At 35.4% G+C, this 13,896-nt stretch overlaps 1 protein-coding gene, 1 non-coding gene and 1 pseudogene across 5 annotated transcripts in view; 1 reads left to right on the top strand and 2 right to left on the bottom strand.

The window, feature by feature from the left end:
* The window catches only part of UNC13C (unc-13 homolog C), a 617,803-nt gene that overhangs the window by 129,726 nt on the left and 474,181 nt on the right, over positions 1–13,896 (top strand). The window lies entirely within an intron of this gene.
* LOC122467757 lies at positions 370–4,399 on the bottom strand (annotated as a pseudogene).
* LOC122469710 lies at positions 9,720–9,825 on the bottom strand. Its single transcript, XR_006293604.1, has one exon. It is a non-coding gene; the product is annotated as a U6 spliceosomal RNA (small nuclear RNA).

The raw sequence follows: 13,896 nt of genomic DNA, 5'->3' as shown, positions 1-13,896 counted from the left end.
TTCCATTTGCCCGTTTTTAAATTGGATTGGATTTTTTGGCTATTGAGAAGTAGGAGGTTTTTTTTTAAATGTATTTTGGATATTAACCCTTTATCAGATAAATTGTTAGCAAATATTTTCTCACATTCCCTAGGTTGTCTTTTCATTTTGTTGATAGTTTCTTAGTGCAAAAGCTTTTCAGTTTGATGTATACTTGGTTACTTGTGCTTTGAGTGTCCTATCCAAAAAAAGCCTTGCCAAGAACCATGTCAAGGAGCTTTATTCTTTTGTTTTCTTTTAGATATTTTATGGTTTCTGGTCTTACATTTAAGTCTTTAATGACTTTTGAGATCATTTTTATGGGTAGCATATGATAGGGGTCTAGTTTCATTGTCTTACATGTGAATATCCCATTTTTCCAGCACCATTTATTGAAGAAACTGTCTTCCCCATTAAGTATTCTTGGCTTTCTTGTTATATATGGTCAACTAATACTGACCATATATGCATGGGTTTATTTCTGGGTTTTTGATACTGTTCTATCAGTCTATTTGTGCTTATGCCAGTACCATACTATTTTAATTACTCTAGCGTTATGATAATAGCTTGAAATCTTATTTTTCAGGGTTGAATTGGTTATTTGGGGTCTTTTATGATTACACTTAAGTTAGATAGTTTTTTTATACCTCTTGAAAAAAAAATCTTAAAAGTGGCTAGAGCATAAAAGATCTTAGCAGACCTCATTCCAAGAAATGTTAAGGGGACTCTCTCAGGAAGCAGCAAAATCATACCAGACAGAAATAGAAATCCACACAAAGGAATGAAGAATACTGGAAATATCAACTACAAGGGAAACATGTAAGATATTGTCTGTGCTCACAAATGGTGGAAATTTGTTAGGAAGGTAAAAATACTGTGTGAAGAATTCATCATTAAACAAGATTGACCTAATTTATCATTAAAATTACATATTAAGAGAATGTATTCCTTTTCCCCCCTGTAATGTCTGTTTTATTCCTCTGGCTAAGAGATCCAGAGGTAATTTGAGTTTTACATTTTTTAAATAGTTACTCCATCATGATTTTAGGTGCCCCTATTGCCCTTAGAAGCTGGTTGCACATTATTTGGCTCTTACAAAACTTTAACTCTTTGTGTGTGTGTGTGTGTGTGTGACATATATTCATGAAAAAAATGCATATAAGCAAATAGGAAACTAATACCACACAGAAATAAGCAGTTAAAATTTTTATGTATGTGTATATACAGACGTGCATGTACACACACAGTGTAGGATTTAATCCTACATATGTGAGCTGATAATAAACATACTGCTTTGTAACCTGTTATGTTTTACTTTACAATGTAGAATGAACATCTTTTCATGCATATGTGTGAAACTTGCCATTCGAAAAACAGACTGGGAAAAGGGGTCAAAATACAAAATCTAGTGAGATGCTGGTAACAAGGAAGCTACCTAAAAAAAAAAAAAAATTCACCAGATGATTAAAAGCAAACAGAAGGTCAAAGATACGTCAGAAAATGCTAAAATGCTAACAGAAAGAAAACAGGGACCAGATTTTAATATCAGACCAAAAAAAAAAAAAAATCAAGGCCTAAAGCACACAGGATAAGGATAACTGCGTGAATGCCTTTGCTTCCAATGCATCATCACAAACTTGTTTCTTATTCTTCTTAACTCTTCTCTAAGCCTTTCCAACTCCTCTATTCCTCTTATCATTTCTTCAGGGTCCAAATGCCTTATGGGAGTGTCCTCTTCAAAGCCATGACCAGGTTGGGTTAGCCCTCCTTTGACATTTCCTTTTTCTTCCTGGCTTACACCTTCTTGGGAAGGTTGGGGACTTTCTTCTGCCTCCTCTGGTACATCTTCTGAAGGGTGGTCTGCCTAAGCTGTTGGCAAACATGGATTTCCTTCATTTTCTTCAAGAATTTTACATGTTGAGTATTTTTCTGTTATCTATTTTAAATAAATTAATCCTGCAGAGATCCAGGAGATTTTCCTCTTTCTTCTCCCATTGAATTTGTGTCATGCCCAAAAGACCACGAGTCCTGAAAGGATGTGGGCACTTTTCTCCTTCTCCATCAATACAGAGCTCAAGAATATATTGTTTTAATCCGTGATCTAAAACACGTTTAGTGAAATTACAATAGGCCTTACTTCTCTCTTTTCTTCTAAGAACTTTACTTCATAGCAACTTCTCAAAAGTATCTTGGCTTCCACATATCAAAATAATGGTTTATAATGCTATCCCATGGTTCTCAATATTCATAACCATCTAATAGATTTTATAGTAGATATGTATTAAACTCTTCAACATATTTCTCCTCTATTCACCCTCCTAATGCTGTATATTTCACATCTTTATTAAAATAGTTCTCATTTATATTTACTATAATATGAACATAGTTTTTGCCACAAACCCAAGTGAATCCTTCTATTAAATTTACTTACTTGAACATCTTTCATTTTACCTAGAGTTATCAATCACCTTGTTCATTTATTGACTTAAATTTCCATGCCTCAATCATTTCTTCCCTACATGCACCATCATATCTATTAGACAACTATCAATATTACTGGTCCTGGGCTCATTGCTGTGCATCTCTGTTTGATCACTCTTCTTAGGATTTCTATTGGCAACCGTCCTGGGAATTCCCTTTATTTTTCTCATATACTGCCTGTATTCTATCTATTTTTGGAATCACTTTTTTTTACCTTTTGGGGGAAGGGGGAGGAGACGGAGCATATTCATATTTGAAAATGTTTTTGTCTGTAGGAACTTTTTTTTTCAAGTTTTTGGATTGATTTTTTGTTGACAAATTTCTTTGTTCTCTAAGGAATTTTTTAAACTTGAGAGTGGACGTCTAAGATTGGTCTCTAAGTTTCTTATCTTTTCCTTGGCTTTTTCTTCCTGTTCTGACTTGTGAGAATTTTTCTAACCTATATTTCTCAACACTTTAATTGAATAGTTGTGTTTAAGCTATTATATTTTAATGTACAAGAGTTCTTTCTGATAGTTATTTTTATAGCATTTTATTTTTATTTTATGATGCCATATACTTGCTTATCTCTCTAAAGAAGTTATATTTGCAGTTTAAGTTATACTTTCTGCCTTTTCCGTATATTGACTATGGATCATTTGTGCTCCTCTTTTGGTTTGTTTGCTAATCATTTTATATTGGCTTATATGTAAGAATGAGGCACTGGAAGATGACTGTAAGCTTTGTTTACTTGGGTGGGGTTTGATAACTGCTGGGTTACAATACAGGGTAGTATGGTGGCAAGGCTGAATTTTCTCTGGTGTGTGTGTGTGTCTGAAAAGTGTTGCAAATGTCACTTTGTGGGAGTCTTCTTTCTAAGTCTATTTAATTTGCCCAGAGAAAGGTTCTAGCTCTGAGAAACATATGCCTGCTTTTGTGGCTCTAGGAGTAGATTGAGCAGGGGAGTCTGATAGTTCAGTAGTTCATATATAGGATTTTATATAAGTTTCCTGTTTTTATCTCATTCCTATAATTTACCAGGAGTTTCTGGATCCATACGTCTCAAATTTAATGTCTCATGAGGATAAATCTTGAATCTCATTCCTGAGGCAGAGACAGCTTGACTGTGCATGGTGGTGAACAGGACCTAGGGATCCAAATACTGTATTCGGATGGGCAATTATTCTCTTGTTTTCAGCTCCTTTCTTTTGGTCTATGTTGCTTGTCCACCCCTGTTGATTTACAGTTTGGAATCTGTGAAGGGTTCTTCAGGGTAAGTTTAGTTTCTTTGCTTTCTTTCATGTTGCTGCTTTCATTCTGAAGGTTTTATGTGTTTTAATCTTTTATTGTCACTTTTAGTGAACTGACAAAAGGCAGAAGAGATCCACGTTTTTGGCCAATTCATTTTTAAACACAAGTTCAGTGTTGTATTTTAAAGCCCTCATGTGATTAAGAAAGAGCTTTAAATCAAACAACACCTTCTACAAATGACAAAAGACACATATACCAGTTTGTTAAGAAAATCTAGAGGCAGGAAAACTATACTGACTGTTGAAGAAATCATGAGAATCTGAACTATGGCAGTGATAAGGTTGGGTGGAAGAGTGTGAATGTGAAAAGGAAATTAGGAGATGATTCAACCTGATTCGGTGACTAGTTGAATTTGGGGGTGAAAGGAATAAAAGGAATAGAAAGTTGAGGATGATTTCAAGGCTTTTGACTTTCATGACAGGATGAAATCCATTACCATCTTTTATGCAAAGAGAATGCAAGAGTAAGATTAGCAGAAAAATAGATTAGTTCTGTTTTTAAACTTCTTGAATTTGAGATGCCTGGGACTCACCAAAGTAGAGATGATCACCAGGTAGATACTTTGTTCTTTAGCACATGCCGCAGTCGTTGCATTTGAGTCATCCTTCATAGTGTAGTTGTAGTGAGCTATAATAATTCTATTTGTTGGTATAGCAGTATTTTCAGTTCCCTTGACTCAGCAGTTATAAGTAATGTAGTGAATCCATTTCAGAAGCATTTGCCTTTCATTTGAAATGAGAAAGAATTATAAGACCTCTGAGATTCATGTTTATAGAACTAGGAGATGATATATTGAGAGCAGGATCTGAAGCCTAGAATTTAGATTTGTTAGAGTGGATAATTTCCTTTCCTATAAAAATGAATTATTATTGGTCCTCAAATCATTTGCAACTGAATAAATGTTAAAACAAGAACTTGAAATACCTCCAACGACCACCTAAACTCTTCTAACCCTTGAAAAATACATTAAGTAAAAATATTTTCAGGTTTTCTGCTGAAGTGTTTGAGATTTGAAAGTTCATACAGAATGGCATGTAATGAGCTTTCTTAGAATAAAAGTAGCATGTAAGCATCATGTCACACGCGTTTTTTCTCTTCCTTAGTTTTAGCAGAAAAATCATCCTTTATCCTTACAAATGAAGTTAATCCTTTCTGTTTTATGTGATATGTCCTCATATTTTCTTACCCAACAAATTTCATTCTCCAGTCATTCTTTTCTTCCATTCATCCTGTGAAAAGACATTTTATAGATAACTACCATATGACTCTGGGTTAGGCTGGCCAGAATGTTCAGTCAGCCTGTGTGCTATTGGTTAGCAACCCAGTTGGGAACTTCCCTGATTTAATCTGAAACTGGCCCCTGTATTCAGGGCAGGGAGAGACTGAAGAAAGAGGCAAGCAACTCCAGATTGGTAGGTGGGAGTTTGAATAAACAAAAGGAACTTACATAGGAGGTTTGTCTTGTGTGGTAGCAAGACAAATGGATTCCCACATCCACCCTCAAATCTTAAAAGTTTAGAAAGAGGCCCTAAAAACTGTGCTCAGTCATGTATACGATACAGGTATTTTCAACACCACATCACCATCTGAAGGCTATGTCCTTGGAGTGGCCTCAGGGAGTGGGAAAGGGAAGTGGAACCCACATTCTAAGGACAGGGAAGAGTGTTAGGAGCCTCTGAGTGCCGTGGTCCAGCTCACAGGTCAGGCAGCATTCATGGTTTTTTGATAACGTACACCAACATGTGTTTAACAGCAATTAGACAGTAAAGAATGTTCAATCAAGGGTGGTGCTGACAGTGGCAGTCAGGCAAGATAAAAAAAAAAAAAAAGATTAGGGGTGCCTGGGTGGCGCAGTCGGTTAAGCGTCCGACTTCAGCCAGGTCACGATCTCGCGGTCCGGGAGTTCGAGCCCCGTGTCGGGCTCTGGGCTGATGGCTCAGAGCCTGGAGCCTGTTTCCAATTCTGTGTCTCCCTCTCTCTCTGCCCCTCCACCGTTCATGCTCTGTCTCTCTCTGTCCCAAAAATAAATAAACATTGAAAAAAAATTAAAAAAAAAAAGATTAAAAAAATTACTTTCCTTGCTTTTTTTTCTCATTTACTGTATAATGAAAGATAATTTTAGAATGATGTTGCATTCCTGGAAGAATAAATTCTCTAAGGTAGGTTCACAGGTTAGTATGCAGTAGACATCAACTAGCTATGATGAAATAAAATCTGTATTTTTTGAAAAAAGTCAGTAAGTTAACAAATATCTTACTAAGAAGACTATTTTTATTGGTATGAAAATTGTGACTAATATTTTTGACAGTTTCCTTTTTTAAGTACTTCTAATATCACAATTAAATGCCTAAGCCATTGTTGGATTTTTAGTTTTGTAATATACCAGTAATTGAACAGAATAAAGCTGAAACTAAGGACTACCTCGTACAAGGGTAGGGGAAGGCTTTAACAAAAAAGAACTTGTATTTTAAATGATAATCATTCAAATATCAATATAAACATTTCTAAACCAGTTTAACTTGGTTTCTGACATACTTGCCATACTTACATGTATTGCTTGATACACATAAGTATGTGCCAGGCATGGAGTTAGAATGTAGAGTTGGTCATAAAGATGATCACCTGGTTCCCATTTCTGAAGGAGCTCACAATCTGCAGAGAGGCAGTAAAATAAGGCAGTCTTGAAAATTTATGGCGTTACTCCAACTTTGGAAACAGGCTGAGAATTGAAGCAGAATTGGCTTTCAATGGCACTGCTTGCCTACAGAATGAGAACCCAACTATTAAAGGGTATTAGAGTGATATACAACACTTAAGGGAAGTAGTCTTCTCTCAAGCTTTTATATTAAATAGCTTTATTCCCATTACTTTGGGATGGTTTTGCTGTCCACTTTTAAGGAAACATGAGAATAGATTAGATCATAAAGGCTTCTTTATTTTCATTCTAGGATTACATAAAAAGAGCAAAACATTGTTCGTAATGAAACTTCCCATTAGAAGTTGTGAGTTGAGTCTTGAGAAGATTGAAATTTTAGTCCTTTATACTAAGTTACTGAAAACTGCTATAAGTAAAAGAAACATGGTTTCTGTAACTCTGTGTGTGTGTGTGTGTGTGTGTGTGTGTGTGTGTGTGTGTGTGTATGATCCCACACATTGTAAGACAGTAGAATAAACTTCAGAGATGATTTTTCAAGCATCTTTGGTTTTTGGTTCTGTAACAAATTTTTGATGATAATGGTTTGACAATAGTTTTTCTGTTATTTCTACAAAAATGTGTTTTAGTAAATCCTTTAATTTAAAATCTCAAATGATGTAGGTCAAGAAAAAGTTATCTAGTATTAACAGTCATAGTACTGTAGTAGATTTGATATCAGGTCTCAAATTAAACCAAATTTCTTCCTTCCCCCCTTAGAATATAGATTTACCTTCAAAGCTAGGTAAAAATTATTGATGATAAAAAAAAGTGGCTTGCCTTTCACTTAGTTGCAATTTGTTTTCTCTCCATTTCTATTTTGACTAAAAACTAGGGTTAGTAGATTGAAGAGGTAAAAATACGGTCAGCTGGATTTCTTTTCCTAGTTTGACTTAGTGATTACAGAAGAATGAGTCTGCTATGGGGAATACTACAGACTTAAGTAACTCTGTAGATAGAGACACTCCTCAGCAAATTCAGAAGAAGCAGCATTCTATGTGGATCCTGGGGTGGTTTGCTTTTATATATTCGGCTGGGAGGAATTGGGATACCTGGCCTGAGTCAGAACCTGGAATATGGGTGCAAGCCTCCAGTTCTTTACCTGGAGTGCGATTATTCTCCTCTCCATGTGTTTATGGGGATACCCCAGACACCTTTTCTATCTTCTGTACCTCTGTATTGACAGATGTTTCCTAGGATTAAAAATGTTTTCCATGTGTGACTGTCTCAGCCTCCAGCTAATGATTTACAAAAAAAAGTTAAGATTCTCAACTTCTCTGCCAGCAATGACAAAACTTTTACAAACTATATTTTCTAAGAGAAATAATTTTGTATTTAATCTTCACTCAGCATAATCCATACCTCATGAGCTCTGTGTGCACAGGCACTCCTTGATAAGAGGTAGATTCATGAAATAATGTGGATTGTAAGTTGCAGGGATGGAGATGGAGATACTTTGGGTGAATATTCCTTCTCCCCCTGCCATATCTGTTAAGACAGAATGTGACAACTATTCCCTATCAAAGTCACTCTGCTTTGTGGCTATCCCTTCTTCCTTAGGCATTAGCAATCAAGAAGAGGTCTGATATAAACATCAGTTCTAAGTATGGTTGCAGGTCTTCTGTTTAAAGTAGAAGTATTAGTAGATAATTATGAATCTTGGAAATTGTGCGAGAGGCAAATAGTACTTTGCAAAAATTCCATACCAGGAGGAGTAGAAAAAAAATGTTACTATTCTATTTGTTAGGTCGAATGAGACCTGAATGCAAAATTAACTTCTGTGTTCTCAGTGTGTATCCTGGGAAGTGAAATTGCTGTCATATTTTGAAGACTAGGAGGGAAGATTTTACAAGAATAAAATAATGCATTTTGTGGTAATTGGTTTCAAAATGATTAAAAGGGCTTTAACTTGATAGAAAAATATAATTGAATATTATTTGAACATTATAGCTCTAGCCATATGACATCTTTTGTGAAAATTAATGATTATTAGTTTTCTGGGCCATTAAGCAGAGCCTGGAGCAAAGATCAAAGTTGTTTTGTTATGAATTTTCTTGCTCATGAACTTTGGTGCCTTACTATAATTACCCCCTTTTTAGTGATTCCTTGAAGAGAATTTATTAGCTTCATGAATGACTTTCAGTAGAGATTACCAAACTAACGGGCAGGGATGGAAAGCTGATGACTTAGTTCTTCCTCCTGCAATTTCATATTAAACAGTTGCTTTCTGAAAGCTCACACCCTATTGCATGTTTTTAACACATAATGCTTACTTACAGGGATATCACTAGGTTAAATGCATCAAAAAGTTCTGCCCAAGCCAGTTGATGATGAATCTTTTTCTTCACACCGAAAGAGTAGGGTGTGATGCGCACTGCAAAATTTGAGGGAGTGAATTCTACCTTCCCCTCTCTCCCTGAATTTATTTCAGAATTGCTGTGTTGGTAAATTAAACATAATTATTTCATTCCTGACTTGACACTTGGAAAAGCATCCTTCTGTTTATATATGATGAGGTAGATATTAGAAACCAAAGGTTCCCACATACCTTAACAGTTTCTCATTGTACCAAGAGTTCCATAAACATCCAATCTGTTGAACATAGAAGAGTTGTGTGACCTTGCTAGGAAATGGCATTAACTTATTATTTTCTTGGAAAAAATAACACCTAAACTCAGTGGTTTTCATATGCTTTTTTAAGAGAACTGTTTTTGGAAACAAAATCTTTAGAACCTAGTTATAAAGCAGATAAAGTCAGTATTGCTGTTCTTCAATCAGAGGCAGTGGGTGCAGAGTCCTACGTGCCAAGCCCTTCCTTGCCCAGTGAAGCCTCTGTCGGAACTCCAGCGCTTTTCAGAACACAGTTTGAAGCCCACTAGGCAACATGATTCTCTAAAAGCCTTTTGTTCTGAGATCCTATGATCCCAACAAGCAATTATATTTGCATGTTATTTGCTCTATAATCTGCTTTACCCCATGCGTAATGGATGGGATATCATCAAAGTATGGTAAGATTTGGTAAATGGAAAAACCAAAGAATATTTGAGGGAACATAGGGCGTCATGGAAGGCAGAGAGGAATGTTTGCTGGTAAACAGGGAGACGTGAAAGGAGCTACTGCTCCTCTTTGAAGGTTATTTCACTCTCTAGTCGCCATTCCTTCATTCCCTAGGGACAATCACTGTAAAAAATCTTATGTACTCTTCCAGTATATGTTAAAGTTTTCCTATCCCTTAATATAATAAAATGATGCCATATTAGATAATTCTGTCATCCTTAGCAGGGGCCATGCTAGTCTTGTCTGTATCGTTCCAATTTTAGTATATGTGCTGACAAAGCGAGCGCCCCATACTAGATGATTCTGCAACTTTTTAAACTCCATGGTATGTTCTTAAAACAACTCGCATTGATGCCAATTGATCTAATTAATTCATTTTAATGTATTTCACATATAAACATATCAAAATTCTCTCTATTAATAGGGTATATTATGTAATATTTTTTCCTATTACAAATAGTGCTGTAGTAAACATCTTTTAATATGCAATCTGCTACCTAAGTGTAAGAGTTTGTTCATGTCACATACCTAAAAGATTTGTTGGGCAATAGGGTGAGCAAATTTCAACCTTCCTAGAAACTGCAATTTCATTTTCAAAAGTGGTCGTATAAATTTTTAACCCAGTACTTCTTGAAAGTTTCAGTCCATAACAGCATGACAGTCTGAGATATTTCATTTTCTTTTCCATTCCAGTAGTTGTGAAGTGATATATCAGTGCTTAATATTAACTTGAACAATGCTCATAGTTGAAGAGTTTGAGCACCTTTTCCTATGTTAATTTCCTGTTAGGAAATGCATTTCAACATGCAGTTTTTCTACTGGGTTGTTTTTCTTCAAATTCTTCAATGGAGGCCAAGCTAATCCTCTGTTGTATGTTGGAAATGTATTTTCCTGTTCTGTTGTTGTTTCTTTACTTACAATGTGATACATGTATTTTCCTATTCTTGATAATTTATGTTTTCTGTGTCTTATGACAATATATAAATAGAATAATATAACACACCACACATATATATGTATATATGTGTGTGTATGTATATATATGTGTGCATATATATATTTGTGTGTGTGTATATATATATATATTTTTTCAGTTTGTTTACATTTAGGTTTGGATGCACTATATTTAAATTTTTAAGAAATAACTACCTGATTTCCAATGTGATCATAGCATTTTACATTCTTAGGGTAGCAGGTTTGAGTTGCTTCACATACTTACCGACATTGTTATTGTCAGTCTTTAATTTCAACCATTTTGCAGTATATGTCATAGTATCTAATTGTGGTTTTAAGTTTTATTTCCCCAATTACTAATGATGACAAGCATCTTTATTGTACTTTTTGACTGTTAATGCATTTTTTGTGTGTGAAGTATCTGTTCAGATTTTTGGTCCAACTTTAAATTGGGTTTCTACTTAATATTTTAGTAACAATTTTATAAATACAGTATACTTTTATAATGATATGTGTACATATGTACATATGTATATGCATAAGTGCATGTATATGTATAAATGAAATTCATATTGTAATGTTTTTTTAAAAATTTTTTAATGTTTATTTCTGAGACAGAGACGGAGCATGAGTGGGGGAGGGGCAGAGAGAGAGGGAGACACAGAATCAGAAGCAGACTCTGGGCTCTGAGCTGTCAGCACAGAGCCTGACGCAGGGCTTGAAACCACAAACCATGAGATCATGACCTAGCTGAAGTAGGTCGCTAAACCAACTGAGCCACCCAGGCGCCCCTCACATTTTAGTGTTTTTGCTCAGTTTGTGCTGTTTCTTTTCATTTTTTATGGTGTCTTTTGAAAAGCAGAATTTTTAAGTTTTGATTAAATACAATTCATTTTTTAACAGATTTTTTAAACTGCTTAATTAAAAAAAAATGATAGGTTAACAGGATATTGAAAGATACTATAGAGATCAAATGTACCCTTCACTCAGTTTCCCCCAATAGTTATATGTTACATAATCAGAGTACAATATAAAAACCAAGAATTTGACACTGGTACAATGTGGGTACGTATCTGTCATTATATCACATGTGTAGATTGTATAACTGTCACTGCAATCCAAATACAGAACTATTCCATCCTGCTCTGTGCTATCCCTTTGTACTCTCTCTGACCTCTCCCTTCCCTGTTTAACCATGCATAGCACCCTTAGTAACCACTCACCTGTTAACAGTATAATTTTACATGCATGTAATCATATAATATCTTTCATCTGGATACCTTTTTTCTTTTCAATTAATACACTTGAGATCTAAGTTGCTGTGGATATTAGCATATTTTTATTGCTGATTAGTATTCCTTGATAGGGAGGTATCACAGTTTAACTTTTTGCCTCTTGAGGGACATTTTTATTGTTTCCAGTTTGGGGCTATCAAAATTAAGATGTTAAGAACAGTCATTTGTAAGTTTTTGTGTGGATGTTTCATTTTTTTTTTTAAGATAAATGCCTGAGAGGAACATTGCTGGCTGTATTGTAGAGCTACATTTAATTCTATAAGAAATGATCAAACTACTTTAGAGTTACTGTATTTTATATTCCTACTGACAATGTATCAGAGACCTGGCTTTATTGCATCCTTTCTACATTTTGGTATTGTCAATGTTTTTACGTAACTGTTCTAATAGGTGCATGGACATATTTTATCATGCCTCCAATTTGCATTTCCTGAATATTTAGTGCTACTAACCATCTTTTGATGCACTTGTTTATCATTCATATGTCCTTCTTAGTGAAATGTCTGTACATCTTTTGCCCATTTTCTAATTGTGTATGTATGGTGGCGGTTTGCTGTTGAGATTTTAGAGTTCTTTAGAGATCGCAGGAAGTAATTATTTGTTGAGTATATAGTTTGCAAATATTTTCCTCCAATTTATAGCTTTCCTTTACATCCTTTTCTTTTTTTTTTTTTTCAACATTTATTTATTTTTGGGACAGAGAGAGACAGAGCATGAATGGGGGAGGGGCAGAGAGAGAGGGAGACACAGAATCGGAAACAGGCTCCAGGCTCTGAGCCATCAGCCCAGAGCCTGATGCGGGGCTCGAACTCACGGACCGCGAGATCATGACCTGGCTGAAGTCGGACGCTTAACCGACTGCGCCACCCAGGCGTCCCAACATCCTTTTCACAGGGGGTTTCCAAGAGCAAAATTTTTAAGGTCAAATTATTGACTTTTCTTTTTTGCTGTCATGATTAAAAACTCTTCTCCAAGCTGTGTGTCTTAAAGACGTTGTCCTGAGTTAAGATTTCTTAATCTTATGCTTTATATTTAAATGCATGGTTAATTTTGAGATAATTTTTGCATAAAATGTGAGGTTTATGTTGAGAATGGTGTTTTTGCTCGTAAATATCCAGTTACTCGAGGATCTGTTGTTGAAAAGTCTATCCTCTGGTAAGTTGCTTTTGCATCCTTGTGGGGAAAAAAAAAGAGTTGTGTGGATCTTTAACTGGGTTCTCCATTTTGTTGCATTGATCAATATTTCATTCTATCTACTGATACCACACAGTCTTTTTTTTTTAATTTTTTTTTCAACGTTTATTTATTTTTGGGACAGAGAGAGACAGAGCATGAACGGGGGAGGGGCAGAGAGAGAGGGAGACACAGAATCAGAAGCAGGCTCCAGGCTCCGAGCCATCAGCCCAGAGCCTGACGTGGGGCTCGAACTCACAGACCGCAAGATCGTGACCTGGCTGAAGTCAGACGCTTAACCGACTGCGCCACCCAGGCGCCCTGATACCACACAGTCTTAACTGTAAAATAAGTCTTGGAAAAATATATATATAATTGGAGACGATTGGCATTTTGGTGTCTCAAGGCTTCCAATTCATGGTATACCTTGCATGTATTAATATTTTGATTACTCTCATCACTGTAGGGTGGGGATTTAAGTTTCTGACAATAACTGGATTTGTTTACTTTTCCTTTCAGTAACATTAGCTTTTGCCCCACATGCTTTGAAGCTCTGCGTTTTCTTAATATTTTTTAGATTGTTATATCTTCCTGGTGGTGGATTTACTTTTATATTCTTATACAGTGTGTGTCTGTTAGTGTTGTTTTGTTTTGTTTTGTTTTATTTTTGCTCTGAAGTCTATGTTGTCAGATGTTAGTTTATCTACTACTGTATTCTTTTGGTCGTTTGTATAGTATATCTTTTTCCATTCATTTACTTTTAGCCTGCCTCTATCATTATATTTGAATTGAATTCCTAAGCATGTAGTTAGGTCATGGTGTTTTTTATCCATTCTATTAAGTTTTTTATTTGATAAATTTATTTTTTTAGTTTATGTACTTTGAGAGACAGTGCACACAAATGGGTGAGGGGCAGTGAGAGAGGGAGAGAACAAG

This window comes from Prionailurus bengalensis, chromosome B3, assembly GCF_016509475.1.
Source record: "Prionailurus bengalensis isolate Pbe53 chromosome B3, Fcat_Pben_1.1_paternal_pri, whole genome shotgun sequence".
Lineage (NCBI taxonomy): Eukaryota > Metazoa > Chordata > Mammalia > Carnivora > Felidae > Prionailurus > Prionailurus bengalensis.
The sequence above is the reverse complement of the archived record's forward strand: the minus strand, read 5'-3'. Positions and strand labels throughout refer to the sequence as shown.